At 36.2% G+C, this 26,424-nt stretch overlaps 1 protein-coding gene across 1 annotated transcript in view; it reads right to left on the bottom strand.

Moving 5' to 3' along the window:
* Positions 1 to 18,417, bottom strand: part of rhobtb4 (Rho related BTB domain containing 4) — a 77,184-nt gene extending 58,767 nt beyond the window's left edge. The window contains exon 1 of the mRNA XM_056458198.1: positions 17,661 to 18,417. The gene's annotated coding sequence lies outside the window, so the exon portion shown is untranslated. The remainder of the gene's footprint in view (positions 1 to 17,660) is intronic.
* Positions 18,418 to 26,424: the final 8,007 nt, after the last annotated feature.

Here is a 26,424-nt window from a genome sequence, read left to right on the forward strand (position 1 = left end):
TATGTTGTTATTTAACATCGTTTTATCAGTCTACACATAGTTGGACAGTTTATTAATTCGTTGGCAGTGTCCACTCTTGGTTTTCATGTCAAAGGAGAGTCTTGAAATCCTGCAACTTTTAAAGCAGCCTAGACAAAAGACAAGCAGTGCATGGGAGTTGATGTAGGGGGGCAAAGAGGGGCGACAGATTTTATCTCTACAACACTGGGACAGGCCACACTGCCTTATCAACACACAATTTCAAACTCTCCAAGTATTTTGACGCAGTGAGTTCAGGCCAGCTGTCAATGTGCAAAGTGTGACCTACTTACTGTTCGGATGTACAGCATACTAGGTGTCAGCTTCCATCCAAAGCATGTAAAAAGTGCATTCTGTTACTGTGGTAAACATTTCATTCACATGAACAATGGGTGATGAAATATTTGCTATTTAAATTATGAACATGACGTGAACATACAAAGGCTTTATTAGAAGGCTTTTGTGTGCTCTTATACCAATATTTGAGTGACTCAGTTACATCTATCGTCTAATATACATACAATCTTCTCAAATACATTGACATTGCCATCATATACAGTCTTCCCACTGAGAATATTTTCATTACACACAGTTGTCAGAAACAACAGGTAAAAAAATGTCAATTTATTCAACAAAGGAGGTTAAACAAAATCAGGCTTCATCATAACTTAGCTGAGAGGATTCTGTATACTTTGTAGGAATGAAGCATAAAACAGGCCAGCGGCAGATAAAGTTAAGTAAAGTTGACAGCTTAGGTGAGTAGATGGATTCACTTATCTTTGTAATAAAAAAATACTAAATAATTAAAGAAATGAAATCTCCATTCTCTTTTCCAGGTTAACAGGGACTGACAGGCTTGAGAGGGACAGACGGGCAGATAGGCAAAGATAGCAGGTAGGGAGTGATATATGAAGTTCACACTTGCACAGGTCTAGGTGATGTGGGAATGAGGGCAGAATACACAGGGAAGACAAGGACAAGGCAAGACAATGAGTTAACATTCAAAATAAGCAGAGAACTAGAGCTGCACGATATTGGAAAATTAGAAAATTGCGATATTTTGTTATTCTGCCATATAATTGCAATATAAATACAATTTTACCTTACAGATCTCTACTTGGAAAGAATTAATCATTTTAGATTGATTATGACGATTTTGTAGAGGAGTACATCTGCATATAATCAAATAAACAATCTACAAGCATATATAAACACAATAAAAATATATAAATACAACTGAAATAAAGTGAGTGTTTTATCTTTTTTCTGAGTCTAACTGTATTCAGGTACAGTAACTGAATATTAAACATAAAAGTAAATCAATAAAATATGAATCGTTATAGTTACATATGGTTCAATTTCTTAAGACTAAATGCTTTTAAAATCATAATACGGTCACAGGTCTCAAAATCACATTCAAATGATAAACTATAATGCACATTACACATTGCATATCCTGTGATGTAACTATTGTGAATGATCACATTGCGATATCGATGCTGAAATGATAAATTGTGCAGCCCTTCAGAGAACTATTAAAAGTCAGATTACTTCTGAATCAGGTTTTATGTGTTTACATGCTAATCAGTAAACCGGCTATACCCAGAAAACAGCATTTACATGAGATTCTAAGATTTTCCAGAGTTGTGTGTGGGAATGTTTGTGGGAAATATGTCAAAAGCTTTTCTGTTGTATGTTACGACCAGTGGTGTAAAGTAACAAATTACAAATTCTCAAATGACTGTAATTGAAGTAGTTTTAAAAATGTGTGCTTTTACTTTTTACTTGAGTACATTTTTAGTTTCTTTTACTCCACTACTTTCCTTCAACCTGCAGTCACTACATAATTATTTCCTGTCTATGGGATTAGAAAAATCAGTCCTGCGAGTCCAATCAAATTGCACATAGAAAGTAAATTTAATCGTACTGAACTACCTACAGACATGCTGCAAGCTGTGTGGAAGCATTAAAAGCATTTACACGCAATGACCCAGAGACTGTTTGCATGTCACTGATGAGAAGATGGCAGATGTCGACTGTATGATGACTGAAATGGCCTTAAACAATAACTAAATGCACTACAGATTGTTACGTTTACACACACACACACACTTACAAATTACATGTAAACGCATTAACCTTTCCCAGTGTAGGCCTCACTATACTCACTACTCTTGAGTACTTTTAAAAGGGCTACTTTTTACTCCTACTTTGAGTAATATTTACAACAGGTACTTTTACTCTACTTGCACTACATTTTTGAGCAAGTAATGGTACTTTTACTTGAGTTTGCATGTTCTCCCTGTGTTCAAATGGGTTTCCTCCGGGTGCTTCAGTGTCCCCAATCCCAGGACATATGATATAGTTTATTTAGATGTACTAAATTGACCATAGTGTGTAAATGGGAGAGTGTGTGGGTGTTTTGCAACACTGGGGGTTGTACTCTGGTAAAACATAAGCCAGAGTAATTGGTAGTTCATTCCGCTGTTGCAACCTTTGATGCTTTGTTTTTGCTTTGTATAAAAATGCATGTAACAGTCATGTTTCCATAAACCTGGAGCAGACTTTTGAAAGCAGACCACAACCCACCTTCTGAAATGAAATGCACCAACAGACCAAATGCACAACAGTTTGCACATCAAATCAAACTGAGAAATCTGTATCAATATCCAGACTTACGACAAATAAAATCCCAGAGGCTCAAGTGGAGGCCAGCACTCATTTGATGGATCCAAACACTCCAGAAAATGCACCATTGAGCTCTGATCAACTATATGCCTTATCTGCCTTTTCCACAACAAATTACATATATCACATGACTAACATTTTTACTATTAGCTGTCTAATCTTACAATAGAATAAGAGACAGAGCTGCTGCCCCTCTTAGCAGAAAGTGACACATGCTAAATGTGAACATCTTCAAGCAGAACCTGCACAAATGAAGAGGCTAATCTCATTAAGCCTTTACTCAGCTGTTTAATCACAAGGCTACATCAGTGCTGAGTGCAGAACACCACAGACTCTTTCAGGATAACCTAACGGCAGCTCAAATTAAATGCGTAATTTAATTGTGCACATATAACTTGAAATTTGGCACTATAATGGCCATTACAGTATGATTCAGAAGGGATGCTTTTGAAAAACGTCACTCGCTCTTTTGTACAAAAGATAATGTAGGACACATGAAGTCCAGTTTTCAGGAGACGTAGATCCTTAGTTTTTTCTAAAGCACCATAACATGTCAATGACATCATTAGCAGTTGATTATACACACAAGTACTCAACTCAAAGAACTATGTGATTATCCCATAGTCAAATTACAGCTTATCTAAAATGACATTCTTTTGAAGACAAAGTTAAAGTACTTTTGCTTTCTAAAATGTGCAGTCATAAAGAGCTTTGTAAAGCTAATTAATTAGTTGTTTACTCCATAGGTAACTTTACTTTCATATCTGATCTACGCCTATCAAAAACCTTTTTACATAATGCCAGACTATCTGCACTGGCTTCCCATGAACAATGTCTGCTTTGACCTGCCCTGACTGTTGTGTTTATTAGCTCAACAGAAACATGTGTGATTGGTTATTATTCCTAAAACAAGTTGAAAGTTATGGTGGTTAGGGTGGATCAACTAGTTCTTCTGATGTTTAAACCCAGGCTTATTCTGATTACGTACCCCTATATACATTTCTGGAGAGAGCAAAATACGTCCCCTGAGCTCTGCTTTCTTGCAGTTCTTGCGTATATCCACCAGAGGCCGCTGTCGACTGACTGACTGACCAACCGACCTATCCCTCACCCTCCCCTTGCATAAACCCAACTGATAGTGTTTTAAAAAGCACCACTTGACCCACCCACCCCCTTCCCTAAACCCAACCGAGTGTTTTAAAAAGATTTCCAGAAAAAGAAAAGCCTTTGATTTTTACCATGCTTTCAGATTTTACCACATTCTCACCCTGTCATTTACTTGTTTAATTTACTTTTAAGCTTTAGTTTATGTCTTACCTGCTTTCTGGAACCATTCTTCACCGGACTCAAACCCTGTTGGCGCGGTCAACGCCGCCCTACTTCTCAAATCTGCAAACGTACGTGTTACAAGCTACTGGACAATTGGTAACAGTGGAAAAGCCATTCATACGGAGGTAAGCGGTCAGCTGGTAAGCGAGAAAAGGAACGGCGTCATACCGCCTCATAGCATTCTTTTTAAAGATGAAATGCAGCCATACGTAGCTCTGGCTACATAATTTGCAATCTCCAGAAATGCATATAGGGCTACGTTTTCCAGAATGAGCCTATGTTGTAATGTTTTATCATTGAATTTAGGCTCAAATTGGTATTGTAAAAATCATTTCCATGGTTACCGTCATTAAGTATTTACAATCACATAGGATTAAGAAAACCTCCGGAACTGAATTTTAGATATGTTAATAGATTTGGTACAATTTGTAAGCAGCAGACCAACCACAACTTACCAATTAGTACAAAATGTAGCATGTACAATCTAGATTTACTAGCTAAATTAGCAAGCCTATCTCGGGCAACCAGATTAACCATCATCAGGATAGTTAAGACTGTGGTAATATTCTACCTTGACGGTTCCATTAAGACATTCTGTTCACTATAAATAACACTGCAATTACACATCTACTATCTACTATTTGGATCAATTTTGTGGCCCACAAAGGTTAATGTTATTTTTTATCACAATTTATGCCCAAAAGTAGTCCAGATATGATTTCATGCAGTTGATTCTCCTAACACTTTGCATTGTGTAAATGGCAGATGGTCCTCTATAGCAGCATGATTCAAATTGTAAAGCAAAAAGCGTTTCCATAACAATGAATAGAGCTGTCATGTCAACGATCTCAGTTTGCAATCTTGCAAAAACATCCCATATTAATTATGAAAGCTGGCAGATCCTTTCCTCTACACTTTTTTATTATCACTTTCATTTTTAGTTTTAATTTTTAAATAGAACAAGTAGAAGCCAGATTTAGCATTAAAATGGCTAAATTTATCCTAAATAAAGTCTTATAATGTGAATTGTAGTGTGTGGCCCTTTGCAAAGTAGTTAGCTTAGACTTAGTAAAATCAATTGACATGTACTAGCAAGGTTACTTACAGTTATTAGAATGTGTGTTGTTGGAGCATCAAAAATAAGTGCTAACAGATATTAAGCAGCATGTCTACAAATAATGTTTTGACTGCAAGAAGCTGAAAAGGCACTTGGGGTCCTATCATACACCCTATCATACATTTCAATTTATTCATGACAATTTGCATTTGTATAATGTTATTATTATTAGAAGCTGATTATTTATTATATGCATATTTATATTTGTTTTAATGAAAACATGTTTAGATTTGTCCACCTGTCTGGTTTTGGAGACGTATTCGTCACTATATGGGGCATAAAAATAGAACGTGTGTTTGGATATAACTCAGTTTTTTGACCACACTTAATTATTATTGTTCATTTATTTGTTCGCTGGAAAGTAGAACTGAATTTAGAAATAGTTTTGAAACAAATCTTTGCACTTTTTTTAACTAAATTAAATATGTAGGCTAATGGATGTCTTCATTGGAGTGCGTACAACACCGTTTCTTTATCCACAAAAGTAAAGGAGTAAAGTAAAGTACAGAGAAAGTAAAGAGGCCAAATGGAGGAGGCTCATTCTTTATCCTCGCTGCAGATGGTCTTTTTTCTCGCTAGTGAAGCGTTCAGTTTTTCCACTTACAAAGTCCACCATGTAAATAGCAAATGTGCCATGACATGACGCAACTGACTCTTAAAGCGAATGGAACATAAGACTCTGATTGGTTTAATGCAGGTTATGCTCAAAACACACCCATAACTCATTAAGAGGATAAGCACAACTCTGTTAGACTATGCGCCGTGATGCAGAGCTTATTTTTCTGTCCCTAAAAGTGGATTCAAACCCGCCCTTAATGTTTTTTGCGCCATGTGCTTTAGACTTTGTGCCTAGATTGTTACAATAGAGCCCTTGTAGTCAATTAAATGTCTAAAGGGGAACATCAAAAAGTGTTAACCAAACGAATAACCAGTTTATAGATTGGTGCACTTTTTGTCAGTGGGGTGCAGTTAAGAAATGAAAACAGCCTTAGGCATTTACATATGCCTGTCAAAGTAAATCAAATTTGAATAATGTACAAAATTAATTGTAGGGCACACCTAGTGGAAAGCATCATAATTGTTTTCCAAACAAATAAAGAACCAGTACAACAGGGCATGAAATATGTTTCAGGGTGCAAAAGTGCATGCAGATTTGATCAACAGGCTAATTAAATATGTTAACATGCCAAGAACATACATCTCTAAAGGACTGCAGGTCAAACTAGAACCCAGCTGTCTACCGGCAGAGAAATGAGGAACTACACTGTTATTCTGCCCAAAGCTGAACATAATGAACTCAAACCACTGTGTCTTGAAGGCCAATTCTGCTGCTGACTGTTTCTCTGTCTGTTTTGGGCAAAGAATTTTCAGAGACAGGAAGAATTTTTGTTGAGATAACTGGCAAATTTAACCGCCCAGGAATGCATTCGCATAGACTGTTTAAAAACTTGGATAAGAAGAGTAAATAAATAAAATTAGGTCCAGAAATAGAAACATTGCTAGCAAAAAGAGGAACTGCTACAGTATGTACACAGAACACAATCAAAACATAGGCTCGTATACTGTATTATGAACAGAAACACAAGCACACACAGCAAATTTACTGCCTGGCGCCCTGCTGAACACTTAAAACAGCATCTCCAAAAACCAGTGGAAAAATCTATATTGTTGTTATGTCTGTGCCTATCACTTTAGGCTCTTATTGGCTAACAGTTACCAATTACATCATTACCATCACAGCTAAGCAAAAGCACATTCTGTTTTCATGCCAAACATTTTTTGTTATTTATAGCAAGATGTATTAGTGTGAAAATAAAACAACAGTTGTTTGTTCTTGAACAAGCAATAAACCTGTCATTGACATGTGCAAATGTACTGATCAGATAATGATTGGGAGGGACTGTGGTACAGTAGTACTGCAAGATACCAGCACACACCCTGTAATGTGAACTGTAGCTGACTCAACAATAAAACCTGAGCTTTTGTCAAGAATAATTGGGATAACAAAAGTGTGCATGCCAAAGCTTTGAGAGAAATAGCTTTGATGTTGGTATATTAGTGTTTGTTTGTTTGCTTGGTATTTAAGTTGACATTTTTAAGGCTGAACATTATGTAAATATTGTATTGAATTAAATATATGTATAGTTGTAATGTATTGAATTGTAATAGACAACATCATGACTTTGATGGGTATCTTAGCATTCTGTCCTTTGGTTACATATATTGACATCCTGTACTGTACTGTACTGCACTGTTTTGTTTCATTTAAACATCTCTGGTCTATCTTGCATTCATTTTTCAGTCAGACTGAATAAAACATCATTTGAAAATGATTTTTAGTCCACTTGTTCGGGGTGCACCAAATTTCTGAATTTACACCTATTCAAATAAATCAGAGTAATGCAGTAATCATATCAAATGATCATTTTTAACTTAATAAATTCTGTTAAACATAACCTAAAAGGCATCTACATTTGATTGCATCATCATATGCAGTATATTTACATACAAACATACATACATGCATACATATATATATATATATATATATATATATATATATATATATATATATATATATATATATATATATATATATATATATATATATACGCTGTATATTAACTGTATATAAAAACAAATATAGTGGTCTGGTTTTAGAAATTTAAATATGGAATCAAAGAATAAAGAAGTCTTGCAGTAAGTTTCAAGCAGCTCTAGCTTAAATGATGTGGATTTTAAAATGTATATATATATTTATATATAAAATTAAATCCTGCAAAACACCTACATTTCTAAATATCCTACAAAAATTAGGGCTGAACAATATATCGTTTTAGCATTGATATAGAAATGTGTTAATAGTCACATCGCAAGACGTGCAATGTGGATTCAAGATTATAGTTGACCAGGTGCACCATTTCAGAACACATAAATGGAGTCATTTCAGTTTAACCATAATAAAGTGAAAGTTTATCAATTGCTAATCAGTGTTTTTAAGGCCTGTGTAAACATTTTAAGAGAGTTTAAAGCGTTTGGGCATAAAAATTATTACGTTGGTAGCTTTAACAAAGATTAATGGTATTTAATTATTTGCGCAATAAAGAATATACAGCTTTATTGTACATTTGATTATTTTATTTCTGTAACTGTATACTGTTAGACTCCTTCATCTCTACACTAGTGGACAAAAGTCTTGTCGTCTCTTCGAGTTTTAGTAACAACAAATAATAACTTGACTTTTAATTGGTCATTTGGTGTCAGAAGTGCCTTATATGAAAGACAAAGGCCTCTAGATTATGCTTATTTTACCAAAATAAAATATCATGCCTTGATTTGTAATTATTTAATAAGAACAGTAAGGATTGACTTTGCTTAGTGAAAAGAAATGAACTTGGACGACGGCATCCATACATCTCTTTAATGACTTAAATAACCTATTAATAAAGTCATATGGAATGACAAAGAAAGCGTTCTTGCAGGACTCCCAGAGTTCATCAAGATCATTAAAGATTCATCTTCAATGCCTCCTCCTTCATCTTACCCCAGACATGCTTAATAATGTTCATAATGTCTGGTGACTGGGTTGGCCAATCCTGGAGCAGCTTGACCTTCTTTGCTTTCAGGAACTTTGATGTGAAGGCTGAAGTATGAGAAGGTGCGCTATCCTGCTGAAGAATTTTCCCATCCCTGTGGTTTGTAATGTAATGGGCAGCACAAATGTCTTGATACCTCAATTGCTATCCACTCTGCAGATATCTCGCAGCCCTGATCCTGATCATGATTTTTCCATTACCAAACCTGACTGATTTCTATGAGAATCTTGGATCCATGCAGGTTCCAATAGGTCTTCTGCCGTATTTGTGATGATTGGGATGCAGTTCAACAGATGATTCATCTGAAAAGTCCACCTTCTGCCACTTTTCCAAATGATCAACTAGAAGTCAAGTTATTATTTGTTTCTCTTACAACCGGGATCGACAACAAGACTTTTGTCAGGTAGTGTATGTTTTCTTTACTCTATTTATCTCTGCTTGTAATTTGTTTATTATATATTTTATGCACTCCCTTACAAAATCATCCCAACAAGGGCCAGATTTATTAAACATGCAAGAGTGAATGAAGTTTTGTGATTTACTGACAATGTGCAAATTAAAGAACAAGAACATGCTCAAGAACATGAGTAATGCACCACACTAACCATCTCAAATGATGTTGCAAACAAGTAGAGCCGATGATTATAAGTTGCATATAATCTACTAAGTATCCAGGCAAATAATGACTTGTTTTTGGGGTGTTAAATATTTACCAAGATGACTACCACAAATATTTGTCAATCATGTTGCATGATTAAGATACTCCTCACACATAAATATTGTCTCTAAAAGGCAAACACCTTTCAATGCATATGCAATGAGGTCATCCACAAAAAATGCTATGTTCACATCTAATGTTTCGCAGGGTATATTTAGTAAATCCTTATAGAAGTTTGTAACCTTAAAATGGGGTTTAGTATATTGCAAAAATAATGATTGTTTGACTGTAAACTGATTTTCTAAACACTCCCTAATTACAATTGCAGTATAGTGCAATCAATCAAAATACTGTCCACCCTGATAAATGCATTGCAGTATATCACAGTAAGTTTGATTATATGACCCAATGGCAAAAAAAATTTATTCTTAACGTGAAATAAATAAAGCAATCTTTTATCTTTTGTATTGGATGACAGTCATATACAGAGAGCTGCATTGTGTGCCATAATACAATAGAGTCTTCTTGTCTTTGTGTTTCTGGGAGGAATTACAGCTGCAGCCAGTGCGTTTTGAGTTGTGGGTGTTCAATACAAAATGCCACACCAACCACTCCCTGCCATACAGGGTTTTCCTCATGACTCACTTTGTGTGTTGGCTGACTACTACTGTATGCTTTTTTATGGGATCACAGATCATGTTGGGCGAGCTATTTTTGAAAGTGGTTTTCAGGCACTGCCGGGTCAACGTGTCGGGTTGCTTTTTTGTATCTACAGCACAGAGAAAAAAAAAAAAAAACGAAGTTTGAAGTTTTCCTGTAACTGTCTGTGCATTCTTTTCTTCTGTAAATCTGAAACTATAAAGTGACCTCGTCACAAACGAGGTTATTCCACTTTCAAACAAGATGGAGCTGTTTTGAAAACTTGGTTTTCAGTTTTTAAATGAACTCTCACACACCGATACAGTACATAACGTATACACACAGAGCATAGGCATGCTAAATTCTCATTTAATGAATCCCACACCCACCCAAAAGAGCTTTATGAAAAGTTATTTTAAGTGAGTCAGAACATTTTGCTTGCTGAACTTTTGGGCTTGGGAAGTTATGTGAGTTATGTAAACTCAAACAGTCAAGGAAACAAGGACATTTATTGAAGCCACAGTGTCTCGATCCAAAAGCAACTGCTATATGACTTGATAAATATGCTGCACTGACTGGGTCACTCTAGTGTTGACTTTGGCTCTAGTTCTTATTTCTTAAATAGGAAAATGCACTACATTACTACATTTTTTGGGACATCTATCCATATGAACTTTGTGACATCCGATCTTAATCTGTATGGAGTTGGTCCCCCCTTTGCAGCTATAACCGCTTCAAATCTTCTGGGAAGATTTTTCACAAGGTTTAGGGGTGTTTATGAGAATTTCTGACCGTTCTCCTTGAAATGCATTTGTTAGTTCAGGCAATGATGTTTCATGACAAGGTCTGGCATGTAGTCTCCACTCTAATTTATCCCAAAGGTGTTCAGCTGAGACACTTGGTTGAGGTCAGGACTCTGTGCAGGCCAGTCCAGTTCCTCCACACTAAACTCACATGTTTATGTCTTTACAGATATTGTTTAGTGCACTGACCTGCTGTTGGAACAGGAAGGGGCCATACCCAAATTGTTAACAAATGTGATTCATCACTACAGAGAACATGTCTCCACTATACTACAGTTCACTGGAGGTCTACTTTACAAAACTACATGCAATTCACTGCAATTGGTGATGTAAGGCTGAGAGCAGCTGCTTGCACATCAAAACTCTCATTCCATGAAGCTTGATCTGATCTGAAGGTCAAATGAAGCTTGGAGGTCTGTAGCACTAGACTCTGCAGAAAGTTTGTGACTTCTACGCAGTGTGCCTCAGCATGTGTTGAACTCGCTTTGAGACGTTATGTGGCCTACAACTTCATGGCTGAGTTGTGCCTTCATTTAAAAGTATTATGAGCTAAACATACATATACATATATATATATATATATATATATATATATATATATATATATATATATATATATATATATATATATATATATATATATATATATATATATATTGTGTTTGAGTCATTCATGTCTCACTCAATGTATTTTTCTAAAACACTGATTGATTCAGGAACAAAACAATGCTTTATGTGTTTCTCCAAGGCAATAAATATTAAACACAATATAATTTCATGGATACTAAGTATGTTGTTGCTTATGTATAAGATATTAGATTTTTGAATCATAAAACTAGCATTGCTTTAGATATTTATAGTGACATCTGAAGCTTTAATTAAAGAAGAATTAAACCAAAACCTGACCCATTTATCAGTAATGCCTGGGGCTTTAGAGAAAAAATAAAACCAAAACCTGACATATTTAATCAACAGCTGTCAAAAGCAGCAAAACCTGAAGTAACTGCAGCATGTGAGAAAATATTTAAGATTTAAATGTACCTCTTGACTTTTGAAAACAAACACACACACACACACACACACACACACACACAAAATGCATACCTCACAAACAATAGACATTGGAATCCAGTATTAAAAAAAACAGAAAGGATATGACAGAATAACCTAATTCTGGAAGAACTTCATTCAACAGCTTACAATACCTGTGACAGAAAAATACAAACTCTGTAGTATGTCAAACAGCAGTGTCATATGAATCTAACTTCAATAGGCAATGACTCCTGTAGCGACTAGAAGTCTTGGTTGACTGAGTTCATGCTCCCCCAAAAGTGTGTCAAAAGTTGTTCAATGTGTAATAGTATCTGCAGTCTCCATTGATGAGAGAGGATACACACATGAACAAACTGACATACAGCAGGAGAGAGAGGGAATCTGCACTGGGACGGGGAGGAGATGAGGGTTGAAGGGCAGTGGACCTTATCACTGAACAATTCCAGCATAACACCTGCCTGTCGTCACGTCTCCCAACACTGCCACTCATCAACCGCATGTGTCTGTGAGCATAAAGCAAGCGAATACCTCTGAGGTTTTTTCAACCAAACATCTTTTAAATGGTCCCAAACTAGAAGTAAATAAACATATAACTATTTATATTTGCACTCATTTAGTTCATAAGTTCTTTTTTTAGATAATAATGAAATAATTAACTGCTTAGTGCTAAAAGGCTTCTGTTTCAATCCATTTCATCATACAGTGAGAAGATGACAATAGTGATGAAGAGTGAAACAAAAAGAAATAAGAGTAACACTTTATTTTGATGGTCCATTTGCGTATTGGTAGACTGCATGCTTAATATCTGTTGGTACTGCTCCTTTATCAGACATTTACTGACTATGAGATACTTTGCAAGTACATGTCAACTTACACTAACCCTAACCCCAATCTAACAGTCTACTTAATCTAATAAGAATTAGTTGGCATGAAGATGCAATGTAACTTAAATTCAACAAATGGACCATCAAAATAAAGTGTGACCGAAATGGGTGTTGTGTTCTCATGTATGTCCTCAAAAATGTCATGCTTTGCCTAACATAACCTGTAACCCTAGTTGGCTCTATCATCAAGTGGGAGGGTGTGATATTTTTTCATTCATGCTTTACCTGTGACACTTAGTAATAAGTTAATGAGCTGGGCTACAGCGAATGATTATAATGAAATTGTTTATAATAATAATAATTAAAATCATTATTTTGATGATTAAACTGGTATATTAGTAGGCTTTGATCTATTTCTCTGGTTGTGCAGTAAGTTAAAACATTGCGTTATACAGATTCTAGCTAACCAGGAGTGAATGGTGATCTTATTTGGTGGATTAATGATTTCCTTTTAAATCGTCCTCAAAGAGTAGTTGTCAACGATATGGTGTCTAAAACAATGATTATAAATACAGGAGTTCCACAAGGAAGCATTTTATCACTCTTACCTTTTTCTCTTTACACAAATGAACACTTAAGATCCAGGATTAAGGTTTTAAGTTAAGTATGCAGATGATATGGCACTTGTTGGCCAGTTTACTTAAACAGGATCAGATGGAGATACCTTGTACCATAGTTATATCAAATAGCTTCAAAACTGGTGTAAAAGGAGTTCACTGGAGATCAATTTTAATAAAACCAAGGAGATGATAATTAGCAGAAATAAACTAGTTCTTAGTCAAGGGTTGAAACCTTTGGTCCTTAAGGGACATGAAAATCAGGAACATTTGTTGATAGTGGATTGACCTTTTCTGCAAATGCAGAGTGCATCTTTTAAAAAGCAATGCAGAGATTATATCTCATTAGGAGGTTACAACAATTTAGTGTGAGTCCAGATGTTCTGGAGATGATATACAAGAACTTTATTGAAAGTGTGGTGAGTTTTAACATATTTGCATGGACTGTTGCCAACTAAGGAAAATCAAAAACTGTGTCGAGTAGTAAAATTGCCAGTGCAATTGTAGGTAAAGCACAAAGACAACCAAATGAAATTTATTCAATGAGAATTAAACAGAAAGCACACGTCATTATTGAAGATTGTTCCCATCGCTTAAATATAAAAAGCTCCTGCCATCAAAAAGACATTTTAGGCAACCTCAAGTAAAGAAAAATGTGTATCAAATGTCCTGTGTGCGGACTGCCATTAGAATTTCTAAGTATGTATAGGGTTTTAAATAGAGTCTTTAATGTGATAAATGTGATGACATTGAATGTATTTGTGTTGCCTGTTTTTTCTTTGATGTGTGTAATGTGAAAGCTGATGTGATTCTGTGGTGAAGCCGAAGATAAATTTCCACTTGTGGACAATAAAGAAAGTAAAAAAACAAACAAATAAAAGGTATCACTTGTTTTAATTTGTTAAACAAATCAACTTTTTATAAATTTGCTGTTGCACAAATTACAATTGCACACACAAAAGTGGACCGAGGCAGAGAGATTTTGTAATTTACCATTTAAATAACTTTAAAATAACTTTACCATAAATAAAATTAACTTATTAATTGATTTATCATTCTTCCTAACATCTCCTTTTGTGAGTCATATGGATATGGAATCAAAGTAAGTGATATTTTTGGATAAACTATAAATTGTTTTGCTCACAAGCTGTAAAATCTTCAAATGTCTCATAGTGTTACGATCAAACAGTCCTGACCTGGATCAAGATATCACCAAAACCATATTTAATATAGATATAAAGAATATACCAGTCCCTTCGCACATGACAGCAACTGTTCTGTGACGTTTTTATAAAACTTTCTGACACTAAACTGCATTTAAATCTTTTGATATTTTTGTTGTCCATCCTAAGGGTTTTAGCTCTTTACACAAGCAAAACGAGATGTTACATTTGTTTATAAAATAATCACATTAACATTTTGCATGTGGAAATAACTGAACAACTTTGATCACGTTGGCGTCACGGTAGCGCAGTGGGTAGCAAGATCGCCTCGCAGTAAGAAGGTTGCTGGTTCCAGCCCTAGCTGGGCCAGTTGGTGTTTCTTTGAGGAGTTTGCATGTTCTCCCTGTGTTCGCGTGGGTTTCCTCTGGGTGCTCCGGTTTCCCCCACAGTCCAAAGACATGTGGTATAGGTGAATTGAATAAGCTAAATTGGCCATAGTGTATGTGTGTAATGAGTGTATGGGTGTTTCCCGGTGTTGGGTTGCTGATGGAAGGGCATCCGCTGCATAAAACATGTGCTGGATAAGTTGGCAGTTGATTCTGCTGTGGCAACCCCTGGTTAATAAAGGGACTAAACCAAAAAGAAAATGAATAAATGAATGGACTTTGATCACTAAGTTTTCACATATCTTTTGCTATTTTTACAGTACAACTTGTGAAAGTTCCCATGGAATGAATGGACTAATGTGGTGTTTAAGTTGTAATTTGCTTTGGATAAAAGTGACTGTCGAATGCATAAATAACTTAAAGCAAAATAACCTGTTACTAGTCACTGTACGTATCGGTCAGATGGTCTCTTCTGGTCCAAGTGGGAACTTGTTGGTCAGAATAAACTGCAATAATGACCAGACTTTTACCTACAAGTCAGAAGTTTTTCTATGCTTACGCTGCACTGCATTACACATTGCTTTTCTAATACTCCTCCTCTCCTATCTACAAAAGTGTCTTGTGATTCCTGATTTTCAGACAAAGAAAGTGGTGTTTTAATGTAGCTGTCTGTCATTTCAAACCCTCTTTTTATCTTTTTGCATGCAGCTGCGTCTTATTCATCCAAGATCCTTCTCCCACAGCCCTTTGCACGTCTTCCAGAGGAACTACTCTCCACTTTCTCCTCCCGTTCCCTCTCTCCCACTCTTTTCTCTCACTATATCGGCCTGCTGTCCTGGCCTTAACTTTCTTTGCACACGAACTCTCCCCTTTCAAAAACAACTGCGAAAGCAGCCAAAAACACAGAGGGAGACCGAGCACTGTACAATGACCGTCTCTCCAAACTGCATTGCTCCAGCACAGACACACATCATGTGCTTTGGGAGGAAGATGCGTGTTTGTTTTTCCTCCATGTTTGTATATGTGTGTGCAGAGGTCAGATGCTGACAGTCGCCAAGAATGAACAGCACTTGTTTGTGTCCAACGTCACGTGTGCATTCAGAGAATACACCTCATGTGTGCCGTATGAATGCTTCCCTCATCCTGTCATGACCTGTGGCGTTCCTCTGTCCACACGCTGGAATTTCTACCTCTCTCTGTATTCCTGCTGGGATCTGGATGGCGCTTTGCCCCGGTAGAGAAAGTGGAATGCGGAACGCCCCCCCCCCCCCCCCCCCCCCCCTCCCTCTGCTTGTATCAGGCCATAGAGAGTGCAAGACCAAGTTAAAGATGTTGCTCAACACGTGGGTCTTATATAGCTCCCAGCTGCGTGGAGCTGGCCTTCTCCTTGGTGCTCAAGAGGCCTGGAATGTTTGGAGTGCAAGCAGTCTGGAAAGCTCAAGTCACCAACAACAATCTCTTAGAGATGGAGTCCAGAGAGAGAAAGAATGAGAGAGGGAGAGAGAGAGAGAAAGAAAGACAGGGCGGTAACGTTCCACAGCCTGCCTCACCCAAAAAAACAGTGGTTTAAGTTCCATGATAGATAACAAATGGCTGGAAAAACATACAATTGTGTTTCTTAACTGTCTTTAACTGCCGGCAATCATGCATTTACTGCTCCCATTGTTTGTCAGGATTGTATTTTCCAAACGATAAGGTTACAGCCTCAAAAGATATTAATCAGAGTTTGTTATTAACTCAATCACAGACAGCCATCACAGCATAAGTTGTTGATTAATCTGCAAATCAAAGTGAAATGACAAATCTATTACTAGTCTTATTCCTTGTGGAATGTACACAGTTAATGGGTGTTTCCCCACAATAGCTATTGTTATTACTAATTTTTCATGTGTCTGTCCTTTTCTTTGAATACTCTGATTCATTATTAAAACAGCCTATAGGGTGCGGTGTGGATTGTAACCGGACAGTCAGTGTTTACTCAGCTGGTTGAATGCCTCAAAATTTATGTGAAGAAATGTGGAAGCAGTATTAATTCATTACAAAGTGCCCCGCACATCAATCTGGATAGGAAGGACTGAGATTTCTTTACTAACTGTAAATGTGTTCTTGTAGTGCAGGACTTTTACATTTACAGGCACTTAAAGCTAGACTCTTAAAGTACCCCTGGAAATAAAGTACTAATAAAGTAAAATGTTTTACTTTTTTAATATCTTAAAATTAAAAAATATTAACTCATGACCCACTGACCCCATTAAGTACCTTAAGACACCCCTAGTTGGTGTAGTGTAATCCTCAGCCCATATAGATTACACAAGTGACACACAGACTTGTGTGCTGGTTGACAAAACAAACAATGGCTGTATCTCAAAACTTGCTGAGCTGCTCATATATAGAGAGCATTCGGTGATTTCATGCATGCCAGCAATATTTTTGACAAGAAGTTACTGTAAAAAGACAATGTTATTGTAATGTTTGCTTGCATGTCATTAACTTTAATAATAATTTATCTTAATTTCTTTTTTGTTGTTGTTGTTGTTATTTTCACTTTGAAACACTTTGATTTCATTGAAATCAATTAATCTTAAACTTTAGTAAAACACTTAAGAAGGCTGCACTGTATTAACGCAAATCTCTGCTCTTCAATGCACGTTTAAAAACACAAAACCACACACAGAATACAAATAAAAAGAAAAATGAACGCGACCAAAATACTTAATCATACTTCAAACTTCAAACAAAGTTTTGACTGTCAATAAAAGTCCTTCTTACCTTTAGTGTGATTTCGCCTCGTGAATCTTTCGGGTTCCGCCGCGCGCGCTTCAACAAAGTGCTCGCTGTCTTCTACTTACAAAAACAACACCGTTTTGAGTCCTTCTTCCATATAGATGAAAGAAAAATGAGTTAGTCATCGAGCTGGGACTGGCCAAAACTCTTGGGATGGACAGCAGTTGCAGACCGTCAGTTCTGGGATCTTGCAAGGACGGGCTTCGTGTGTGTGAGTCTCTTCCTAAACTGACCAGACGAAGTGTGAGCTCGCGTGGTGCTGATGCGAGTTTCTGTCTCGCCCTTTTGATTCTGTCACGCCTATGAAATCAGATTGGCACAATTATCTCTCTACTTTGCCGCAACTCTGTAGGAATGCACTTCGGGGTGTCCAAACAGAGCAACGTTTAGCACAAACACAAAAAAATATGACCAGCTGCTCTGTTTTGGGGTGAAATAAATCGCGTGAATCAAAAAGTCAACGTGAGGACATCGAGGAATGCAACTTTTTATTATTATTCAGTCCCTAAAACGTGTCAAAGTTGTCTACGGGCGGTGAAAAAAACTACATGCCTGCGATTCCTTTGTCTTCCCAAAATCCCATCCTCCCATCTTGTAACATGTAAACTGGCCCCGTCTGTCACGTTTGCGTGCTCACCGTGTTGCCTCCCTCTGCAGCTGAAGCCCGACTGTGTCCCTCTCTGTCTGCTGTCATATGCTGTCCACTTGCTGTCCTGTCAAGTCCACTGCCGAACGCCAGCGCCTATTACCAGCGTGACGACACTGACACTACGGCGCCACTCCCATCCATTCATAAAGTGGAGCGCGCGCGCGGCAGATTCTGCCTACAGTCCACGGCGCGCGTGTTTGCTCACCGCTCGAAGGCTGAATTTGTGCAAGAAATGGGACGTGGTGTGGGCAGACGGTTATGTTTGCTAACACTGCCATTAGTGTGTTCTAAACATAGATAGATATAGTTAGTTCACAAGACTGAAATTATGTTAGTGTTGTGCAAGTTACATAACTTGAATACATTATAGATTACTTGGCAGGCTACAGTTATTTAAAAGTAGCTAATCTCTTACCTGATATTGCAATACGGTATATGATGCTCTGTTTTGAGTTACTTTGACAAAAAATAACTACAGAAGCAGAACTTAATATAATATTAGATTTTAAAATAAATATTTACAAAGAAAAAAAAAACGCAAGAATAGGATTATATATTTTATATTACAGTGCTGAGCATATATAAGTACACCCCTCCCAAATCTCTCTTTTAAATTCATATTTTTAATAGGAAGCTATACAATATTATATTTGTGCATATGCATTAGATTAGACAGTACTGAAGCCAAATCTGAAGCTTATCTAACAAAATAACTTACGATAACAGTCCAAAAACTAATACACCCAAATTTATAGTGTTAGAGAAAAATATTAAATACAAATTTAAAACAGAGGAAAAAACAAAAACAAACAGAAAAACCATTAGTTGACATTTTGTAGGTTGTAATTAAATTTTTATATTTTGCTTGAATTTAATTGTATTATTTTATAACTTTTAAATATGTTTGGTGACTAAAATGTTATTTTAATAAAGATATCTGTTTAATAAATCTGTTTTGTTTAAATGCACCATATTCCTATATTCACTGAGAAATGGATAAAATTATTGAAATCATTTAAAAATTATTTAAAAATCTAAAAACTGAGAAAATCATGTGCATGTACATATATTACTAAAAAATCAGTTTTTATATATTTATGGAAGTACATTTTCCCAGTGTCTTCATACAAGATATTAACATTCTAATGATTTTTGGCATAAAATAGTAATCCATAATTATGACCTAATACACTGGATTTTACTATATTTTTGTAAACATGCAACATAAGACTTTTGAAGGCAGGGTCATGTACAGTGTTTGCCGCCATGCACATTTGCCCATGCTGTTGTGGTGAGCACAGCTGCTGACTGCTCTGGAACATTCATTTTCCTTTCGTTAGAGATTTCGTAACCATAACAAAATGTTGTACTTATATTTACTATTTCATATAGAACAATACTCATGTCAGATACAGTATTTTACAGAGAGGGGTCTGGATTCAGACTTGGTGCAGATGCAATGCTTTTTAATGGGATCAGCTAACCCCACCCATAACCCTACCCCTCACAGTGACGTCACTAGCACCATTGAATGCATTGTGTCTGACATTGCATCTCTGAGATATGCAATCTCAGCTTGCATCATGAAGGCTGCATCCAGATACCATTGACTTCACACACACACAATATGTATTTGTATTTTTATCTTTATTTTCTTACCCACGCTTGCTTGTGAAAGCAGGTGCTTGTGCACGAGCAGAAGTTTCACACTGACGCCGTCGCCGCCTCCACCCACCACTGAAACTTGTGTATTTCTCTCACTTCGGCTTATTCCCTGCTTCTGTAAGAGGTCACCACAGCAGAATGAACCACCAATTATTACAAGCAAATACCCTTCCTGCCACAACCCAACACTTAGAATGCAACCCCAGTGCTGGAAAACACCCAGACACTCTCCCATTCACACACTGCAGCCAATATTTATTAAATTCACCTACATCAAGTCATCATGTTTTGGAGCATATGGGGAAAACATGCAAACTCTACACAGGAAGGCCTCCTGGACTTGAAACTACAAGTTTTTAGCTGTGAGGCAACCGCTCTCACATTTTTCTGCTTTCCACATTTTTCCCATTGAAAATGAACTAGCTCTGACTATAGACATGGATACAACTGCCGCATCCTAAACAGGGCGTTAGGAGAACGTTTTTCTCATGCACATGATTTCCATCTGAAGTGACAACAGCCATGCTGAAAAGCGACGTCTGAAAAACAGTCATGCATCACAAGAGCATTCCATGACCCCCTTAAAACATTTGAGTGACCTACCAGTTGAGAAGCATTAGCTCATACAAGATGGATATGATTTCTTTCCTGAACATGACAAGTCCTGTCGGATGTGAGGAATACAACTCTTATGACTCCGTACTTAGTCACGGTGTCATTAAACATCGCCATTGTTTGTTATCACTAGTGGCAGGGGGGAAAAGTAACTATTTACTGTAATGCATTATTTATCGAACAAGTTAGCCTGCTCCCAACACTGTTAATAATACATGTAAATATTACTGAGTTTATTTCTATATAATCACTGCCTGTAAAATAATGCCTGAATATAAATAGAAAGAGTGCAAAAGCAAAATAAACAGAGGGAATGTAAATATTGAAATTAGAAATATAATTGTTATTTGCTAAATAAAAATTAGGCTGAACAAAACTTTGCAAATATGAACAATTTATTGGTTTGACTACTACTGAGAGTAAAATTATTTACAAATACCTTTTCTAAAGATCCAGGGATTTTATTTGCATCTGAAACATTAATAAATAGGAAATGAAATACAGTTGAAGTCAGAATTATTAGCCCCCTTTGAATTTTTTTACAGAGCAAGGAAATTTTCACAGTATGTCGGATAATATTTTTATCTTTATATATAAAAAATAAAGCTATATAGTAAATCTATAAAGTTCATTAGTCAAACCCTACCCAGCACTGCTCTTTTTGCTGAAAGATTTAGCTTTTCCAAAACTGAAAATTCTGTCATCATTTATTTAACTTTGACTTTCAATTAGTCAATAGTTACAGCTACAGGTTTCCATATTTCTTTAGAATTTCTTCTTTTATGTTAAAGACAAGAAATTCTATAGAAATCTGAAATCCTGCACTATAAATATTGACTTTCATAGTGTTTGTTTTTAAAGTATTTGTTTGTTTTCCATAATATAGAAGTCAATTGTTCAAAATTCTAATTCAAATTAGACAAACTTTTGTTAAAACACAGTTATGGTAGACTTTTAGAAGCCTTAAGAGGACAATAACAATTTCTACAGACACGGCTGATGGCTGTATGTGTCTTATCAGAAAAATATATCATTAGGGAGAATAAAATGATTGACACATGTTTGCCTTCAAGGTAGCACTGTCGCCTCATAGTAAGAAGGTTGCTGGTTTGAGCCTCGGCTGGGTCAGTTGGCATTTCTGTGTGGAGTTTGCATGTTCTCCCCATGTTCGCATGGGTTTTTTCCGGGTGCTCTGGTTTCCCCCACAAGTCCAAAGACATGCGCTATAGGTTAATTGAATAAGCTAAATTGGCCGTAGTGTATGTATGTGAATGCAAGAGTGTATTGGTGTTTTCCAGTAATTGGATGCAGCTGGAAGGGCATCAGCTGCGTAAAACACATGCTGGATAAGTGGTTCATTGCACTGTGGTGACCCCTGATTAATAAAGGGACTAAGACGAAAAGAAAATGAATGACTGAATGAAGACTTGATGACAAGATGATTTGATGAAAGGAGAAAAGGTGCAGAACAACACCAGACCAGCAAGGCCTTGATGCTGGGAGACCTACAGCACTCTGGACCACAAAGAGACATTTTTTTGGAGATACCTTTCATGTTCTGGAAGAATAATTTATGGATTTACTGTATGAGACCAGACTGGAGCTATTTGGATCTGTAGATGAGCGGTGTGCCTTTAGGTGTAACAAAATAAATACATAAAAAGGAAAGGAACAGAACAGAAAACATCTCCAAAACCTGTTCTACAGTTGAAATCAGAATTATTAAACCTCCTTTGAATACTTTTTCTTTGTTAAATATTTCCCAAATTATGGTAAACAGAGCAAGGATATTTTCACAGTATGTCTGATAATATTTTTTCTTCTGGAGAAAGTTTTATTTGTTTTATTTTGGCTAGAATAAAAGTAGTTTTCAATATTTAAATAAATCATTTTAAGGTCAATATTATTAGCCCCTTTAAGCTATATTTTTTTTCGATAGTCTACAGAACAAACCATCATTATACAATAACTTGTCTAATTACCCTAACCTGCCTAGTTAACCTAATTAACCTAGTTAAACCTTTAAATGTCACTTTAAGCGGTATAGAAGTGTCTTGAAAAATATCTTGTCAATTATTATTTACTGTCATGATGGCCAAGATAAAATAAATCAGTTATTAGAAATGAATTATTAAAACTATTATGTTTAGAAATGTGTTGAAAAAAATCTTCTCTCCTTTATACAGAAATTGGGGGAAATAATAAACAGGGGAGCTAATAATTCTGACTTCAACTGTAGGTATGCTTTGCTGCTGCAGGGAGTGAAAATAAAATGTATATTTCAACCAAAACTGACAATTCTGTCATCATTTACTCACCATTTGTTTCTTCTGTTGACCACAAAAGAAAATATAAAGAAGAATTTTGGACAATTGACTTCCATAGTTTTTGTTTTTCCTACTATGAATGTCAACAACTACAGGTTTTTATCTTTTTTCAAAATATCTTCTTTTGTGACTAATGTGGGTTTGGGAGTAAATATCGGATAAATGGGTGAACTATCTGATCTCGAACTATCCCTTTTAACTAAATGCAGGACATCATGGATTCTTTAAAGTATCAGGCCATAATGGTGAACACTGTGATGCTTACTGGTCGGTTCAGGGATCATTCTGGAATGTTTATGAGTGGCCCGTTCAGTCTCCAGGTTTAAATCTCATTTAAAAAAAAATATTTATTGGGACTGGAAGAAATGGCAATGTGCAAACTTTTTCATATGAAAAAAAGAGCCAAGAGTCTAGTAAAGAGGGAACAGAAGCTTGTAATCACTTATAGGCAACATTTATTCAATTTTTTTTAAGCGTGTTCATTTGTACTGTTGGTTCACTTCTGTGTGGACAGCTCTGCTGGACCTGTCAGAGTGTTTCACATATGGCCTACATCAGAGATACGCACGCAGCTCCATCTCATTTCAAACACACCTGGGGCACATTCAGCAGGGTTTGTTATTCTAGAACATTCTGCAAATTTCAGAGAAGAGGCTCCCGCATGAGACTGGGACCGATCCATTCTGAAGCAAAACTGAAACTTAAATAAACACTCTTAGGGAAATTGATATTAAAATGTTAGCTTTGGTGTATGTATGAATAAATGTGAAACTAAAATTAAAATTAGGGAATCTCTTTCTTTACATTTGGATTTGATACTGACAAAAAGATACTTTATTAAGTTTTAAGGGATAATGTACCCAAAAAGGAAAATCTGGTGTAAAAATACCCTCAGTTCATGCAATATTTGTAGCTGAAACTGTAGTTCTTCGTGCATAAAATGCAAGTCAACCACTACCACTTGAGAATAAAAAACACACATACAAGCAAAACAAATGTAATGCCTGTGGCTCTTGATGAAGTGAAACAACCAGTCTGATCAAGAAACTGACTGCATATGTTGACTCTCAAAGTGCTGTTGACTTTTATAAATAAACAAGAGCCACAGTTTCTGCTCAAATCATCCTTGATGCTGTACTAAAAAAACACTGCACATCTTAGGATGGCCTGAGAGTTAGTAAATGATAAAATGAGAAATGATCATTCTTTGGACGAATGACCCCCTTAAGAATAAACAATTATGCTAAAAAAAGCACCTCAGAAAGTTACAGGATGTTTCAAAACTTAAAAAAAAAATTATAATAAAAATCATTAACAGATTCTATGTCAAGTCACTGACAAAGCAGGATTTTCCCTTCTGTTTACAAAACACTAGACTGTTCCATAATGAATGAGTTTCATTAGGTGATGGATGCTGTTTACTGTTCAGTGATCTTAGACCTTTCTAAGAAGTCACCCGATATCCCCTCTTCTTCTTAAGTAACCTTTAAGAATTTTTTGAGTTTTTTTTTTATAATTATTTTGCACACAGGCTTTGCTGAGCTGGAATGACGGGTTACCAGTGTGGCAGGAACATATCAGGCTATTCCAGTCTAAGGACCATGTATTATTAGTTAGGGCAGTTATTTGCAACTCACAGATGTAGCAGTGGATAGCTAAACTTTTCTTAAAGAGACAGTTCAGCCAAAAATGTCAATTCTTTATATTATTCCACACAATTTTCTAAAAAATAACAAAAAACTAATATATTTAATAGGTAAATACTAAAAAAATTATTATTATTGACTTCTATTTGTTTGCTTTTTGTCAGTATTTTTTCTTTTATGATCCACAGGACAAATAAAACCATACAGATCTATGCTAATTCTGCCTTTTTAACAAGTTCGTTTTTAGGAAAGTTTTGTCTTGAACCTTTCTTATAGAGAACGCCTCACAAAAATGCAAATTCACATCAAAGTGGTTTCTTTTTGCTTAAATTGAACACAAAATAAGATATTTTGAAGAATGCTGGAGACCAGCAACCATCCACTGTAGAAAGAAAACGCTTGGGAAATGACACCCATGTCAATCATTCTTTGAAATATTCAGTATATTCATATTCAATATACAGGTTTGAAACAATTAAAAGATGGGTGAATGACAGAAACGACAGAATGTTAATAGTTTTGGCCAACAATCTCTGTAATCTACCAATTTAGTTCTGAACACCCTGCATTTTTTAAATTAATATCATACAAGACTTTATATAGTGGCTGTAATTGTATTCGCTTAGATTTTAATCGACTTTACTTCAGTTTTATCTGGAAAAACAAAAACTAAGAGTTCAGATGCAAAAACCATCTGAAGTGACATCTGAATTTTGCTCTAAAGTGAGCATCCTATATTTCTGTTCAGTCATTTCTCTTTAAAGGCCATAAAGCTGAAATTACGGGACCTACACACAGAACAAATAAATGCTAATCCGTTAATTCATTCATTTTCCTTTTGCTTAGTCTCTATTTCAGGGGTCACCACCACAAAAAGAAACAGCCAACTGTTCCAGCATATGTTTTTATGCAGCGGATGCCCTTCCAGCAACAACCTAGTACTGGGAAACACCCATTCACACACACACACACACACACACACACACACACACACACACACACTCATATATTACGGCCAATTTTGTTGACCCAATTCATCTGTATACCGCATGTCTTTGGACTGTGGGGGAAACGGGAGCACCTGGAGAAAACCCACACCAACACAGGAAGAATATGCAAAGTCCACACAGAAATGATAATTTGCGCAGTCGAGACTTGAACCAGTGACCTTCTTGCTGTGAGGCGTAAGCGCTAATTTAAGAGCAAAATTCCAGAGATTTTGCATCTGAACTGTTCAAAAAGTTGATGTTATTTTCACCCACTGGTGTGAGCTTGGTGTGATTGGAGTTAGGACAAACCTACTGTATATAGACCAGGAAGTATTTTCGGGTGGGGCTATTTAAAATACCAGTCGCTGTCCAAACTCAGTGACCCAGTTTATTTAACCTTGTGGCAATTGGCGATTTCACCAGGGTTTTCAGACATCCTGGGATCTGTTCCAAGAAAAAAGCTCCCTCATGCTTGCCACTCTGTTCCACAAAGTGCTATCTGAAGTAGGCCAGTAGGATGTGTCCAGACTCGTCCCTCTCATGAAGAGTCCCTGGAGCACTTGAAAAATCATATTATCTAGAAATAATTACGTTTTTTCTCCAACTCATGGGTTCTTCACAGTCAGATGATGCTTTCAGTGTTTCATAAATCTACATGTCATACCCTAAAGAAGTTTATTCAAGTGTTTAGTTCATATACTTCTTTCAAACTGAAAATAAGACAATGTTCTTTCAATCTAATTCATATGTTCTTCGCAGAAATATAATGAATGTATATACTTTACTTTTATATTGAGAGAAACGTTTTTACTTGCCCTATACATGTACTTGAACTTTTGAGCGAGATGTACTGTACTG

Source organism: Danio aesculapii, chromosome 5 (genome assembly GCF_903798145.1).
Source record: "Danio aesculapii chromosome 5, fDanAes4.1, whole genome shotgun sequence".
In the NCBI taxonomy this organism is placed as follows: Eukaryota; Metazoa; Chordata; class Actinopteri; order Cypriniformes; family Danionidae; genus Danio; species Danio aesculapii.